General features: G+C 36.2%; 1 protein-coding gene and 1 long non-coding RNA gene across 4 annotated transcripts in view; one reads left to right on the forward strand and one right to left on the reverse strand.

Annotated features, from left to right (window-relative positions):
* The window catches only part of LOC127846695 (NLR family CARD domain-containing protein 4-like), a 755,110-nt gene that overhangs the window by 294,966 nt on the left and 444,209 nt on the right, over nucleotides 1–15,935 (forward strand). The gene's annotated exons all lie outside the window — the stretch shown is intronic.
* Nucleotides 769–14,624, reverse strand: LOC127846719 (uncharacterized). The gene is made up of 2 exons (XR_008033622.1): nucleotides 14,494–14,624; nucleotides 769–3,151 (listed from the first exon to the last, which is right to left on the reverse strand). It is a non-coding gene; the product is annotated as an uncharacterized LOC127846719 (long non-coding RNA).

The following is a 15,935-nucleotide window of genomic DNA, read 5'->3' on the forward strand; positions in this document are numbered from 1 at the left end:
CCCAATTAAACGATTGCGTACAACATAAACTAGATACTGCATGCACAAAACATATTGGCTTCTTGCCGACGTAGTAGATAATTTAGAATTTTCCCCCAATGCTTAGAAAATGGCGCTAATGATATGATGTGGCGCCATTAACAATTATTTTGTTTTGAATTATGTGCACTAATGTGGTTGATAATTATCGTGCAATGCTTGTTGCTCCCTTTTTGTTCCATGACGAGGAATACTATTATTTACATCTACGTACACATGTTTAGTTATAATATACGTTTACATATATGGAATGTATATTGTCTATAATATATACTTTATGTCTTACATTAAGCAAATGCCAGCCATACAAGATTGTTTAGGTGCACAAAACTGGATTTTCGTTGAAAGAGACTTCATTCAAACAAAAAAGTCCATAAAAGCGGAGAGTATAGTCCCTGATTAGCATGTGTGGATTGCACATGAGGACAACACATGCACATGCATTAATGCCCGTTTTCCCAAAGAGAGGTTTTTATAGAACTCCGAGTCTTGTTTAAACGTATATGACACAAACTGTACTCCGTACATAATGATCATGTCGAAAAGATTCATGTGTATAAGCAGTATTTACTAGATGTTGTTTGTAGATTGGATGACTTCAAATTCATTTAAATTCAATTTTAAAGATTCACTGTGACAGGTATTTGCAAAAATGTGTGATTAACAGAATCCAATGATTGAAGAATATTTCATACTTACTTGTAATACATAAACATAACAAACCAATCGTTTTCGTATTACCGCATTTAATACAATAAAACAAAGTATTAAATCTCTCCAATATCCCACTTAAACATCAATTCTTAATGAATTTGCATAACAACCATACAGCAGCAAAAAGCAAGTATATAATATATACATTTCATACCAGTAATACATAATTCAAATTCACCAAACAGCTTAAGTTTATTATTACAATACGCCACTCTAATAAAAACATTTAAAATTGTATCTAAATTATTGAAATTTGACAACCCGTAGTTATTACATTACCTTACATTATAACCAGTTATGACTAGTTTGTTGAAAATACAAGTAAATTAAACTACAATTAATAACACAGCAGTCAAAGGGAAGTAACTGCGATACTTCTATATTATAATGAATGAGAGTTGCCCACCATGTTACACAAGCTTAATTTCTGCATTTAGTGACAACAAGTGTTGTTATTTGACCTTGTTACCTTGTTTTTGGACGCTTTAGACCTAAATTGGAACTCGGCTTACATATTGTCAAGATTGACATTTCTTACTTAGTTTCATCAAGATTGGGTCCTAAATGTGGCCTTTAGAGTGATCACAACGTTTTTCTAAGATTTGACCCGGTGACCTGGTTTTTGAACGCACTTGGCCCAGATTCTAACCCAGTCTAGAAAATGTCTGAAAAGTATCATCAAGATATAGTCATAAATGAAGCCTATATAAGGGTTTTGTTACGATTTGACCTGCTGACCTTGTTTTTTTAGGCATGTGACCCAAATTTAAACCCCATTAAGAATTTGTCAAGATAAACATTCTTACAAGTTTAATCAATTTTGGATGAAAAATGTCACGAGTGTTTAGAACTTAAAATTTGATGACCAGAACTACACATGGGCTATTGGCACACCGCATGATGACAGAAGTCAGACATGCACATAGTGTGATCACAAGAGCTCAGCTTCAGATTTGTGACTAGAATTCGTGCCTGTACAAAATACTCCATAGATGACCCTCAAAGTTGCTACTCAAGCTTACGAAGGCAAAACATATATCTTCATCATCATGTAAAGCATTGATATTTTGAACATCCTTACACCAGTAAATTAAAACAGAAACGAAAGTGCTATATTTTAACCTGTTTTCATAAAATCAAACACAATCTTCTTGAAGGTAACATAAGATCCTTACACCTTAACTGTAAATAAACTTGTCTCTTTTAATTGCTAATTCCTAATTTGACCATCTTTACAGGTGTTGAGAATTAAAATTAAAAGCATAAATGTCTCACTCTAAGTGCACAACATTTTACAGCAAACTGCACTGAGAAAAAAACATGATTGTTTAGATTATTATAAATAAATGCTAATATTCAGAATATTATAATGTTTTCACAGTTGATAAAAAGTACGATAAAGTGGTCAAATCATGATTTACAATTATGTATTTTTGCAGACATTCCTAAGAAATCAACCTTAAATGTATTTCAATACTAAAATAATAGAGACAAGTAAACATATCAGGACTTATACATTTGTCATAAGAAATCAATATTGAATAAAACAGAACTCTTTAGATTATAACGTTAATGATCAAACAAATAATATCTCAATAACAAAAGACCTGTATACAATATGTATATTCCTAATCACTTGCAATCTATTTAAAGCAAAGGGAACAAAACTTCAAAACAATTTGGCATTTTCATTACAACCGAACATATTGAGTATACAACATTTTGAAATAAATTTAAAGCAAATAGTTACAACAGTCTTTTACATCCCTCAGTTAAGTAACCCTTTGCATGCTGGGAAATTTGTCGTCTGCTAAAATGTCGTCTGCTGAATTTCTAAAATTAGCATTTTCTTCGATTTTTTTCACAGAATACTATCAGAAAAGCAAACAGTTTGGATCCTGATGAGACGCCACGTTCTGTGGCGTCTCATCTGGATCCAAACTGTTTGCAAAGGCCTTCAAAATTCGGTTCCCGCACTGAAAGGGGTAATTACAATATAATGCACAGGCTCCGTGGCACACAGAAGCAAAATCCCTGAGTTGTTCTTTTTAAACCCTTATAATGTTCACAACAAGTACAATGTTTATCCATCATGCTCTTCATAAGTTCCAATTTAAACACACTTGAACCAAGCAGATTCACTTATTTTATGGAAAATGTGACCTCTTTTAACGACCAGGCCCTTTTAAAGCTTGACATCCAGTTACCCATATAACACGCACTCATGAAACAATAGTCTAATGTCAGTTTTATTTAACAATTCAATCTGTCTTTCTCAGTTTTACTCGACTTCGTCTAGGCCGCTCTGTCCCGAGGTCTGTGTCTGATTCATTCGTGCCTAGGAGCTCTTTAACAAACTTGAATTTACTCAGGAACAACTTCCATATCACGAACCAGCCTGGAAAAGAAGAAGAAATTTACATTATTATTCTATGATTGTAGTGCTTTAATGAACTTTTTTAAGGGAAATGGTTGTGATATTTATCAAATCCTAACATGAACTTACAAAATGTAATAATTAATAAGTTAATGAAGTAAATATTTAAATTTTAATACTGGTCAAGGACAAATAGAGGAATTTAAATAAAATGACATGAAATTGCATCTGAATCGAAAGCAGTGCTGCTTCTTTCGATTTCGCTAATTTTCTAGATGTAGATGCCAGACATGAGGCTTTTATAATATGCCCGATTGCCATGTTTGCCAAATAGACAACCAATCGCCGAAAATGAGTACTTGAGAAATCACCCAGAAAAACTATGTAATCCAAATGTTTCAGATGAACTAGATTGCAAATAAAGAAGCTATTTTTGTATTATCATGATTTTTCAAAAGGGTAATTATTTACATGTTATAGTAAAATCAACAAAAACAAATTCATTGTAATGATTTTGTATAGAATTTCCAGGGAGAATCAACACATCAAAGTGAACTTGGGAAGAACTATTTTAATATAAAAAAAATGTAATGTAATTAAAAGAAATGGTAACTAATGATTAGTAGCTGTAAATTAATTATGTGCTTTTGGTTATATTCATAACAACTAGTGCTGAACCCATAACTGGCCCCAACATGTTAATTGTCTAAAACGCACTCCTCAACCGAAATCCTTATGACTAAGCACATGTTAACAAAATCGATTAAACACTGTATTTTAATATGAGATGTGCTCTTTGAAAAGGGGTTCAGTGCATATGAGTAAAGTGTCGTCCCAGATTAGCCTTTGCAGTCCGCAGTCAGGAATGACACTTTCCGCCTCAACTTTATTTTTGCAATTAAGAGTTGTTCTAGAATCGAAAAAATATAATAAAAGCGGAAAGTGTCATCCCTGCTTAGCCTGTGCTAAAGGCACAATAAGCTGAGGAGGATGGCTACTATGATAGTAAGGGAGAGTACCCGGCAATCACCTATCGAGTCATAATTAAGGGTTCTGCTAAGGGTTCTTCTTCTTCTTTTATAATAATGGCTATGTTCAATACTGATACATTATGGTTAGAATAAGGGTGTGTTGACTAACGCCGAATGAGCCCTCTGACCCAATAAGTGGCAGTCCATTATTTGTATTTTCCACCAATAGTAGAACATATGGTAAAACATATGGTGGACGAAGCGTTTATACTTTTTCTAAAATGTGTTTAGTTTAAAAACTTGATTTAGCGTTTTTATAAGCCTTTGAATTATTACAAACGTAGTTTAAAGAACTTTGATTAATACATGCACATAAGCATACCAAAAGCTATAAACAGGATCACGAAAAATAAAGATGCAACGAAAGATATCACAGAGACAATAAACTCCTTCATTTTGGTTTGTTTATGTTTTAATAACCGGAAACCAGTGTGCGACTGGGAACCAGTCAATGAGCAAGACGAAACGGTCAGAATATAGTTCGGTGACTGTCTCGATGTTTATTTACGGGTCCATCAGTATTTGCAAAGACCTATAGATAACACAGATTGGAATCTCTCGTCTTCGCTATAGCGATATGCGATAATATCTATCGGCGGACGCGGGTCACGTGACATTGATTTTGAAATGCCGGTGTACCTGTAGATTCTTCCCTGTTCCAGCTGCTGTCGGCCATTTTTTTATAAAGCAAACAATTATTCTTCGTAATGAGTCGTTAATATTTGATGTCGTAGGGTATTCTGAGCATGATCTGGTAAGTTTATATTATTTTGATATTGTTATTAACAATTTTAATGTGTTAATTAGTGTTTTTAGCGCTCGGTTGTCAGTTTGCAGAGCAATGAATGCCTGAAAGCGCAACGTTACGAACTTAACGTAGTGAGCAAAGTCGGTCGCCGAAAAAAGACATATTGAATATTTTTTGTGTGATTAAAAATAAGTATTTATTTTCTGTGTTGATAATTCTTTAGGTTTTGGTAGTTATCATTCTAATTAATTATTAATTTATCGGAATTTGAAAGAGAACACTGGATTCGTTCATTTTCGATAATTTTTGAAAAATTGAAAGGCCCGACGCATTTTTCTATAAACTTCTTCATTAAGCATCACAAATTGATAACGTAAGATTTTTATGCTAGGTGAGATGTAAATCTATGTATGATTTATAAAAGGTAGACGAAAATGAGGTATTTTAAAGGATTTTGCCTTTGTACAATTTGTACTATTTATACTGTTATTTCATTCAATCTAGTGGTTTGTATTTTGTTGAAACACTTTTCTAATTTATTTCTCATCCCATATCTTTGAAGTTAGATTTTTTATGCTATGCAATATGTTAATCTAAGTATAGATTTAAACAAACTAGAAGAAAATATTCAATTTAAAGTATTTGGCCTTTTACAATGTTGGTACAATTTTAAGCTCTTTTCTTCTGTTGTACAAGATAGCTGTCAAACGTGTTTTTGTTCTTTTTGATAAACTTTTACATTTTTCATCCCAAATCGATTAAGTCAGATTGTTATGCTTGGTGATATGTAATTCTAGGTATGATTTATAAAAAGTAGACGAAAATAAGTCATTTTAAAGGATTTTCCCTTTTTACAATTTGTACAATTTTATACTGTTATTTCATTCAATCATTTTTCACACCTGTCGCCATAGTGGTTTGTTTCTTTTTGAAAAACTTTTCTATTTCTCATCCCATATCGTTGAAGTAAGAATTTTTACTAGTATGTCCAACTTATAAGATACACAATCAAGAATAGCCTTTTTTAAACAGTTTTATACAGCATTTCACCGTGTTTATAACGAACTATTTTAAACATGTATATTAAAATCTAACACATTCACAACAAAGACTTACCTTAATTGGACATCACAATGACATATTAAGAATGAATTCGCCGGCCGCGGCCACTGATCACACAATTAAAATCAATCAACAACGCAAACTGATAATTGAAGTAAGAATCCCTTCTTTTAATTAATTCTCAAGAGTAAAGAAAAAACACACAAAGCATCTCAGTTCGCTAATTGATCCGACGATTAACACGCGCATGAAATGTTTTTGTTTTTTTCTTTTCGCGAAATCCTAGCCCACGATACTGAAAGCTTAATTTAATTACCAAAAGAAAAAATACTGGATTACAAACAAAACTTTAATAACCTATAACTCATGAATAAGATCTAAATAAAAAGAGAATTAAACAATGGAAAAAATCTACACAATCAATATTGAAATAAGTCTAACTAAAACCGTTTTTGGATCGAACGATCATAGCATTTATTTTTATGTAATGTTGTTTTAATCAGAGACCTAGATCTTTGTGTCCACATATATCTATCCGTTTTGAAATAATAATATTTTATAAGGTTTTAACTGTTTGAAATACCAAATTATACAAGAATATTTTATCAGCAAAAGCCTTTCAAATAAACTATTCAACAGCATTCTCGCCGCGATTTGGAAGTTCTTAGCGCAATTTCTTCAATGATCGCGGCATTATAAATTCTTATTGTAGGTAAATAAAATCGAGATTTTTTAAAAACATAATTACTCATGTTTCTATGAAACTTTATTTTATAAAAATCGGATCATTATTGACCAAGTTACAGCCGCCTTTCTACAGCGCCGTAACATTTTCGCATAACTTTGCTCGATAATCGTAGCCGTTGCTACTGACGCGTCGCTATCTTATCGCAATCGTGATACACCGGCTATCTCCGGACTACTCCGATTGATTCATGGAATAAATCGTCTGCTGATCTCAAGTGTTCTTATCAGTTTCTCGACCACGTGACCCCGCCGAGAGATAGCCCGATAAGGCGCGAAGTTTCCAATCTGTGTTATCTATAGGTCTTTGGTATTTGGAAGGAACCCTGTCCGTGGATGGATCCTGTACAGCATACGTTCGAATCAGAATTGCCATGGCGACCGCATTGATGGCCAGACTGAGCAGGATGGGCTATTTTTAATACTGAATTAAAAAATTTAATTTATGACGCAAGTTTATTCTGTTTACAAGTTGTCACTATACCTTTCTAAAAATAGATCACAGAGCGATGTTAACTTTCTCCTATTTTTATGATTGGTCGAATTGCTAACTCAAGCGCACGGGTCTCATCTGGATCCAAATTGTTTGCAAAGGCCTTCAAAATTCGGTTCCCGCACTGAAAGGGGTAATTACAATATAATGCACAGGCTCCGTGGCACACAGAAGCAAAATCCCTGAGTTGTTCTTTTTAAACCCTTATAATGTTCACTACAAGTACAATGTTTATCCATCATGCTCTTCATAAGTTCCAATTTAAACACACTTGCAGATTCACTTATTTTATGGAAAATGTGACCTCTTTTGACGACCAGGCCCTTTTAAAACTTGACATCCAGTTACCCATATAACACGCACTCATGAAACCATAGTCTAATGTCAGTTATATTTAACAATTTAATCTGTTTTTCTCAGTTTTACTCGACTTCGTCTAGGCCGCTCTGTCCCGAGGTCTGTGTCTGATTCATTCGTGCCTAGGAGCTCTTTAACAAACTTGAATTTACTCAGGAACAACTTCCATATCACGAACCAGCCTGGAAAAAAAGAAGAAATTTACATTATTATTCTATGATTGTAGTGCTTTAATGAACTTTTTTAAGGGAAATGGTTGTGATATTTATCAAATCCTAACATGAACTTACAAAATGTAATAATTAATAAGTTAATGAAGTAAATATTTAAATTTTAATACTGGTCAAGGACAAATAGAGGAATTTAAATAAAATGACATGAAATTGAATCTGAATCGAAAGCAGTGCTGCTTCTTTCGATTTCGCTAATATTCTAGATGTAGATGCCAGACATGAGGCTTTTATAATATGCCCGATTGCCATGTTTGCCAAATAGACAACCAATCGCCGAAAATGAGTACTTGAGAAATCACCCAGAAAAACAATGTAATCCAAATGTTTCAGATGTACTTGATTGCAAATAAAGAAGCTATTTTTGTATTATCATGATTTTTCAAAAGGGTAATTATTTACATCTAATAGTAAAATCAACAAAAACAAATTCATTGTAATGATTTTGTATAGAATTTCCAGGGAGAATCAACACATCAAAGTGAACTTGGAAAGAAATATTTTAATATAAAAAAACTGTAATGTAATTAAAAGAAATGGTAACTAATGATTAGTAGCTGTAAATTAATTATGTGCTTTTGGTTATATTCATAACAACTAGTGCTGAACCCATAACTGGCCCCAACATGTTAATTGTCTAAAACGCACTCCTCAACCGAAATCCTTATGACTAAGCACATGTTAACAAAATCGATTAAACACTGTATTTTAATATGAGATGTGCTCTTTGAAAAGGGGTTCAGTGCATATGAGTAAAGTGTCGTCCCAGATTAGCCTTTGCAGTCCGCAGTCAGGAATGACACTTTCCGCCTCAACTTTATTTTTGCAAATAAGAGTTGTTCTAATATCGAAAAAATATAATAAAAGCGGAAAGTGTCATCCCTGATTAGCCTGTGCTAAAGGCACAATACGCTGAGGAGGATGGCTACTATGATAGTAAGGAATATACTTAAGAGTACCTGGCAATCACCTATCGAGTCATAATTAAGGGTTCTGCTAAGGGTTCTTCTTCTTCTTAATAATGGTGATAGCCTTGATGAGCAAACGTCTTTAAAAACATACTGTGTTGCATCGCATATTGACAAAAAGAAACAACCAAAACTTATGTCAAAATCTAAATCAGACTCTAATTTGCGATTACAAATTCCAAAGGTAACCAAGGCAACAGAGAGCACGGTGGCTCTCGATATCTTACACGATGAAATGGACAGTGGTCAGTTACAAGAGTCAGAGATAATCACTACTGTTAGTGCTGCAAGTGTCGAGTCGCGCAAAAGTAGTAACGATACCTCCAGGCAGAAGTTAGTGCAGAGTGTTGAAGTTAGCAGCGCAGAATGTTCTTGTTTAACTAAGTTGAGTGATATACGAGAACGTGAATTGAAAGTAAAGAAAAAGTAAGAAGAGGTTAAGATACTCCAGCTTAAAAACCAAGAAAAACTTAAAGACCTTAATAAATTAGAATTCTATTGTAAACGTTTAGAAGCCCGTAATGAAGAATTACAAATTACACTGCAAACGGTTGCTAGTAGACTTGAACGTCTTGAGGCGGGCGAATGTGTTAATGATAAGCGGCATGATGCCGATCCAATTCCTAACGAGTCTTCGCGAGAAAAAGTGCAGACTGGCTGTAATAGCACGATACAGGCTAGATTGACTAAATTACAAGACAGACTAACTAACTTTGTTTTTGACAAAATAGAAAATGAACTTGAGCAGTTTATATTTAAAGACAATTTTTTGCATGATACTAAGTGCGAGAATATCTCTGTTCCGCACAATAAGAGCCATATTGTTTCAAGCAATCGTGTACTAGAAGCCGCGAGTGATATAGGTGTGCATACAGCCGGCGTCAGTGTTTGTGCTAAGCCGGTCCTTACGAACATTCACAGCGTTCCCCCTGTAACCCTGTCAACGACTAGTGTGGTCTCTACAGCCGCCGCCAGAGTTTGTGCTACGCCGGACCCTACGATCATTAGCAGCGTTCCCCCTGTAACTCGGTCAACGACTAGTGTGGTTTCGACAGCCGCCAGCGTTTGTGATATGCTGGACCTAACGAACATTAACAGCGTTCCCCCTGTAACAAGGTCATCGACTAGTGTGGTTTCGACAGCCGCCGCCAGTGTTTGTGCTACGCGGGACCTTATGATCATTAGCAGCGTTCCCCCTGTAACTCGGTCAACGACTAGTGTGGTTTCGACAGCCGTCAGTGTTTGTGATATGCCGGACATAACGAACATTACCAAGCGTTCCCCCTGTAACTCGGTCAACGACTAGGGTGGTTTCGACAGCCGCCGCCAGTGTTTGCGCTGCGCCGGTCCTTACGAACATTAACAGCTGTCCCCCTGTTACGCTGTCAACGACAAGTGTGGTTTCTACAGCAATGCACTACAGCGACAGAGTAGAGAGTGTACCGAACCGCAACAGTATAGACCGTGATAGCGAACGTGTGTCAGTAGTGCCTGGACATGTCCATGGTCAACCGTTGATGTATCTACCGGCGGGCACTAGTGTAAGGAGCTTTCCTGATCAGCATCCTTTTTTGTACCACGTCAAACATCGGAACATTCCCAGATAGCGCAAGGGTCGGAATCGAGTGTTAGTTTTGAACCTAGTAGCGAGTCTCCAAAAACGTTAGGGATAGCTTCTTTTAATTGTAAGAACATTGTGACTAGTACACTCGCCATAGCGGACATTTTTAAGTGTAACGATATTATACTTGTGCAAGAATATTGGCTATTTCAGTCTCAAACTGATCTCTTAAGTGAAGTTCACGAAAACATAAACTCTGTTGGAAAAGGTACAGATTATAATGACCCATTATTGCCTACACAGCTTCCGCGAGGTTTTGGCGGGGTAGGTGTTTTATGGAAGAAAGAACTTGATCCAAAAGTGACCGTGCTTGACGACGGAGGAAACAGAATTCAATGCCTGCAACTTTCTAAATTCAAGGACAATAAGGGATTAGTCATAGTGTCTGTATACATGCCCTGTCGGGGGTTGAGCGGTAATGTGACCGAGTTTTGCGATTGTGTGGACCAGTTAAGGGAAATCATTTTAAAATATAACACTGACAATTATATCCTTTTGGGCCGCGACTTTAACGAAAATCTTGGAGGGGCTCATGGATCTAGAAGACTTAATTACTTGAAAGAACTGGTAAATGACTTTGATCTTAAATTTGAGAATTCCGGGGAAACATACCTTGACCCTCGAGGCAATGAGTGCACCGAGATAGACTTTTTTCTGTACAACGTGCCATCAGTGCTAATCACTTCAAGAAAGGTCGTACTTAATGACCTGCTGACAAATACATCGGATCACTATCCTATAAAGGTTGAACTTTTGTGTAATTTTACTTTAAATATAAAGCCAGAAGAGAGCGTAATAAGCACTAGGGTGAACTGGAGAACTATTGATAAACACGTATATTCCATTAGGGTCAAGGACGGTCTCGCAACCCTAGAAACTGAAATTGATGATGATAATGTCGAGGAGGTTGTAAAAGATTTCTGTGAGCTTATGAGTGAATCTGCGTCAAATCTTGCCAGTAGAAGGAAACCGTTTAATTCTAAACCTAAGTTAAAGGTGTGGAACCCAGAAATTAGAGACAATGTCATGAACATGAAAAATGCATACAAAGCTTGGAAGCGGGCGGGTAGACCGCGTGGAGAGAGTAGTTTATTAACTGAAAAGAACTTGGCTAAGAGGGCACTACGATCCAGTGTTAGGCAGGCAATTGCGAAAAAAGACTATGAACTAAAACAGAAGATAATTGAAAGCAGGAAATATGACTCTAGAACATTTCATAAGCTAGTGAATAGCCAACGTAACAAGCAGGGCAGGTTTATTACTGATTTATACTACCAACAGTACCAAGAAGATAAAATTTTATGTGGTTTTTATGATCATTTTGAAGCTCTTGGGCAACAGGCTGCCAATGACCTTTTCGACAATGTATATGATGAAATCATCAATATTGAATACGAACTGACTGTGAATATGAACCGCAATCAATACGTCCAACCTGTAACTAAAATTGAACTTGAAAAAGCAGTTAAAAGTCTGAATACTGGTAAAGCGCCTGATGTTTACAACATGTCAGTCGAACATTTATTGAACTGTGAAGACAGCACCTTTGAGTATCTTTTAAAGGTTGTATCCCATGTATTTGCTAGTGGAATGTTCCCTGCGGCTTTGAAGAGAGGTGTGGTGACTCCCATTTTCAAAAACAAAGGTGAACCCAATGTTTCAGGGAACTATAGGGGCATAACAATTCTACCGGTGATTGGCAAGGTCATTGAAGCAATACTGCGTGATAGGATAGCACCAAACATAAAGAGCAGCCAGAATATATTCCAACAGGGCTTAACTAAGAACTCTTCACCACTAAATTCAGCATTTATAGTAGAAGAACTGTATCATGAATGTCATGACAATAGATCCGAAATGCATTTGATCTTTCTGGATGTGAGATCTGCATTTGATGTGGTAGACCACAAACACCTTATGCGACGAATGGGTCACATTGGAGTATACGACAAACATTGGTCCCTAATCGATAGCTTCCATAGGGACTCCACTAGTGCAGTTAAGTGGAAGGGGCGTGTCTCGGCTGAGTTCAGTGTTCAGCAGGGCGTTAGGCAGGGTGGAATACTGAGCACCGACCTATACAAGGTCTACGTTAACCCGCTGCTTGATCGCCTACAAGAAGCCAGGGTGGGATCCACTATTGGTGACGTCAAATGTTCGGCCAGTGCTTGTGCGGACGATATATGCTTATGTGCCGAAACGGCCAATGAAGCTCAGGAACTGTTAAACATTTCAGCAGAATTCGCCAATATGGAGCGATACCTGTTACAGCCTACCAAGAGCGTGCATATCCATGTTAGTCACCAACGTAAAAAGGGCGTGTCTACTCCCCTCTTCATGAACAATGACGAAATTCCATCTGTGCAAAGAGCTATACATCTCGGTATTATACGAACTGACTCTATGCTGAACAACCAAAAAGCTAATGTGGATGAAAATTTAAAAAAAGCAAGAAGGAAAGCATATAGTATATTCGGTAGTGGTTACAAAGGGCAAGCGGGACTAAATGTACTGTCCATTATTCATCTTTACAAATGTTATGTTCTTCCCGTGCTCTTATATGGATTGGAACTGTTATTACCTCCTGAACGCATTATAAACTGTCTCGAAGCATTCCAAAGAAAGTTTGTTAAAGAAATTCTTAGACTACCAGACAACACAGCCATTGCGGCAGTATATCTTCTATCCGGACTTTTACCGATCGAAGCACAAATTCACATACAGGCACTGACCTTCTTACATACTATATGCTCGCAAGATAGAAACAGTATTGAGTGGGCGCTACTTGTACGTCAGATTAGCTTTAAATCAGTTGACAGCTCATCCTGGTTCATACAAGTGCAGCATATAATGTGGAAGTACGAGTTGGGGACTGTTGCTGACTTAGCTGACAAAACACCCACGAAGGGAAAATGGAAGACACGTGTACTCAAGGCGGTTCATAGCTACTGGAGTGATCAAATAGACAGTTTAACACCCTTATATTCCACATTGTTTTTCCTGAGACAAGATAAGTATGTGCCTGGTAAGATTCTCCCTTTGCTCTCATTGGAATATACGGCCAGAGAGTCAGAACGGTTAAAAACAAAGGTACGGTTACTCACAGGGACTTGCATGCTCCAAACAAAACGTAAGAACTTTAACCAGTATGACATAAACCCAGATGTGTGGTGAAGAGAACGAAACCGCAGAACATTTTGTGCTCAAGTGTAGTGCCCTACATAGTGTTAGACAGTCAATTATGGTAGACATAGAACGTCAGTGGGGGGCGATAACAGAGACTTCATTTAATACTTTACCTGTAGACGAACAGCTCTACATACTCATCAACAGTTGGCCAACTTTAAAGACTTTCCTGAAAACCCATTTGTCTACAGAATTTCACGAGTTTGAGAAGCATTGTGGACGGTTGTTGTACGGTCTGGATAGGACACGTCAGTTGCTCTTGGTGACCAATGCAAGCCAGCGACCACCCTGTACCAAACACACACAAAAAACAAACTAAAGAAGGGCATAATTCTTAATTAAACTGGCAATAGTGTTTATTGGGTATTTTTATTCAAGGCAATACAATTCTAATGTATGTACAGAAGCACTCTCTGACCTTCCGTAAATTCACTTAATGTTTTATTTTTATCTCATTTAATATTTTAACAACTAATGAAAAATCGCGCGTACAGTTCTAAGTCGCATATATTCGCGATTAGTGGATAGACTTATATTCTAGTGAAAGGTGTGTGATTTAAGGAGTGAATAGTGTGAACGTGTAATATAGAGTGTTTATATTCGGTGGAGGATTATTCACTGTCTACAAAGGGGTTCAAGAAGAACACAGAACAGAATGGCTATGTTCAATACCAATACATTATGGTTTGAATAAGGGTGTGTTGACTAACGCCGAATGAGCCTTCTGACCCAATAAGTGGCAGTCCATTATTTGTATTTTCTACCAATAGTAGAACATATGGTAAAACATATGGTGGACGAAGCGTTTATACTTTTTCTAAAAGGTGTTCAGTTTAAAAACTTGATTTAGCCATTTTATAAGCCTTTGAATTATTACAAACGTAGTTTAAAGAACTTCGATTAATACATGCACATAAGCATACCAAAAGCTATAAACAGGATCACGAAAAATAAAGATGCAACGAAAGATATCACAGAAACAATAAACTCCTTCATTTTGGTTTGTTCATGTTTTATTAACCAGAAACCAGTGTGCGACTGGGAACCAGTCAATGAGCAAGACGAAACGGTCAGAATATAGTTCGGTGACTGTCTCGATGTTTATTTATGGGTCCATCAGTATTTGGAAGGAACCCTGTTAATGGATGGATCCTGTACCGCATACGTTCGAATCAGAATTGCCATGGCGACCGCATCGATGGCCAGACTGAGCAGGATGGGCTCATTTTAATACTGAATTAAAAAATGTAATTTATGACGCAAGTTTATTCTGTTTACAAGTTGTCACTATACCTTTCTAAAAATAGATCACTGAGCGATGTTAACTTTCTACTTTTTTATGATTGGTCGAATTGCTAACTCAAGCGCACGGGTTTCGAAAAATAGTTCATACTTGTTTTTGTAAGCCTTGAACACACAGCGTTAAAAAATTTGAATTTTGTTGAAAATTTTGATGATCGGAAGTTGTGATAAATTGGAGGAACATTTCGAGTCAGGAATCTTTTGTCAATTAGAGATTGCTGACATCCTCACTTACTTAATTGTACATTATAAAATGGACTCGCCAATCGTTAAAATCATAAAACAATTAAAAAGATTCATGAAGTGCGAACTGTGACTTTATTCATTGTGTAAATAGTCATTGATGTTTAATAAATTTGTGTGTTTTTAATGTATGAACAATTGCAAAATGTACATGATGCAAATTCGACATCAAACCGCGAACAGTGCATGGTGCGGATACGACGTCCAGAAATAGACCCAAAACCAAAGACATTAAAAGTTCGTTTTGAGGATAACCATGAGTAATCGTTCCAAGAGGGACACAAAGATGATCAACTACAAGAAATTGAACAATACAGGGATGGTGGACGTGGGCGAACCGAATTTAAAAAAGAAAAGTCGACCGAAGAAACCCATTTAAAGGCTACTGCAGAAGTACATGTAAACAAAAATGGCGTCCTCCAGTTGCTTGAGGACGATGAAATCGATGAAGACGAGCTTAAATGAAGGAAGAAATTGAAAATCTAAAGAGACAAGTAGAACAACTGCGCAAAAAACAAGAATTTCATGAAACAAAAAAGCAGCTGGAAAACAGTAGGCGAAGATTAAATCCCTGAGAAATAAGTAAAAGTACTTTCTAACGGTAACACATACATTAAAACTAAAAGTAAAAGTAGTAAAAAGAGTGATCATGAACATAAGCTTATATTTGATGACTTAAGAAAAGATAAATTACTTACAAATAAAGTTAAGAAGCAAATATCAACGCTGGGTTTAATAGATGAATCATTATCTAACTCGGATGTTGACATTGAATCCAATTATAACTTTTTAGAACAAGAGTCTGTGCATTCTGATGAAG

Source organism: Dreissena polymorpha, chromosome 9 (genome assembly GCF_020536995.1).
Source record: "Dreissena polymorpha isolate Duluth1 chromosome 9, UMN_Dpol_1.0, whole genome shotgun sequence".
Taxonomy (NCBI): Eukaryota; Metazoa; Mollusca; class Bivalvia; order Myida; family Dreissenidae; genus Dreissena; species Dreissena polymorpha.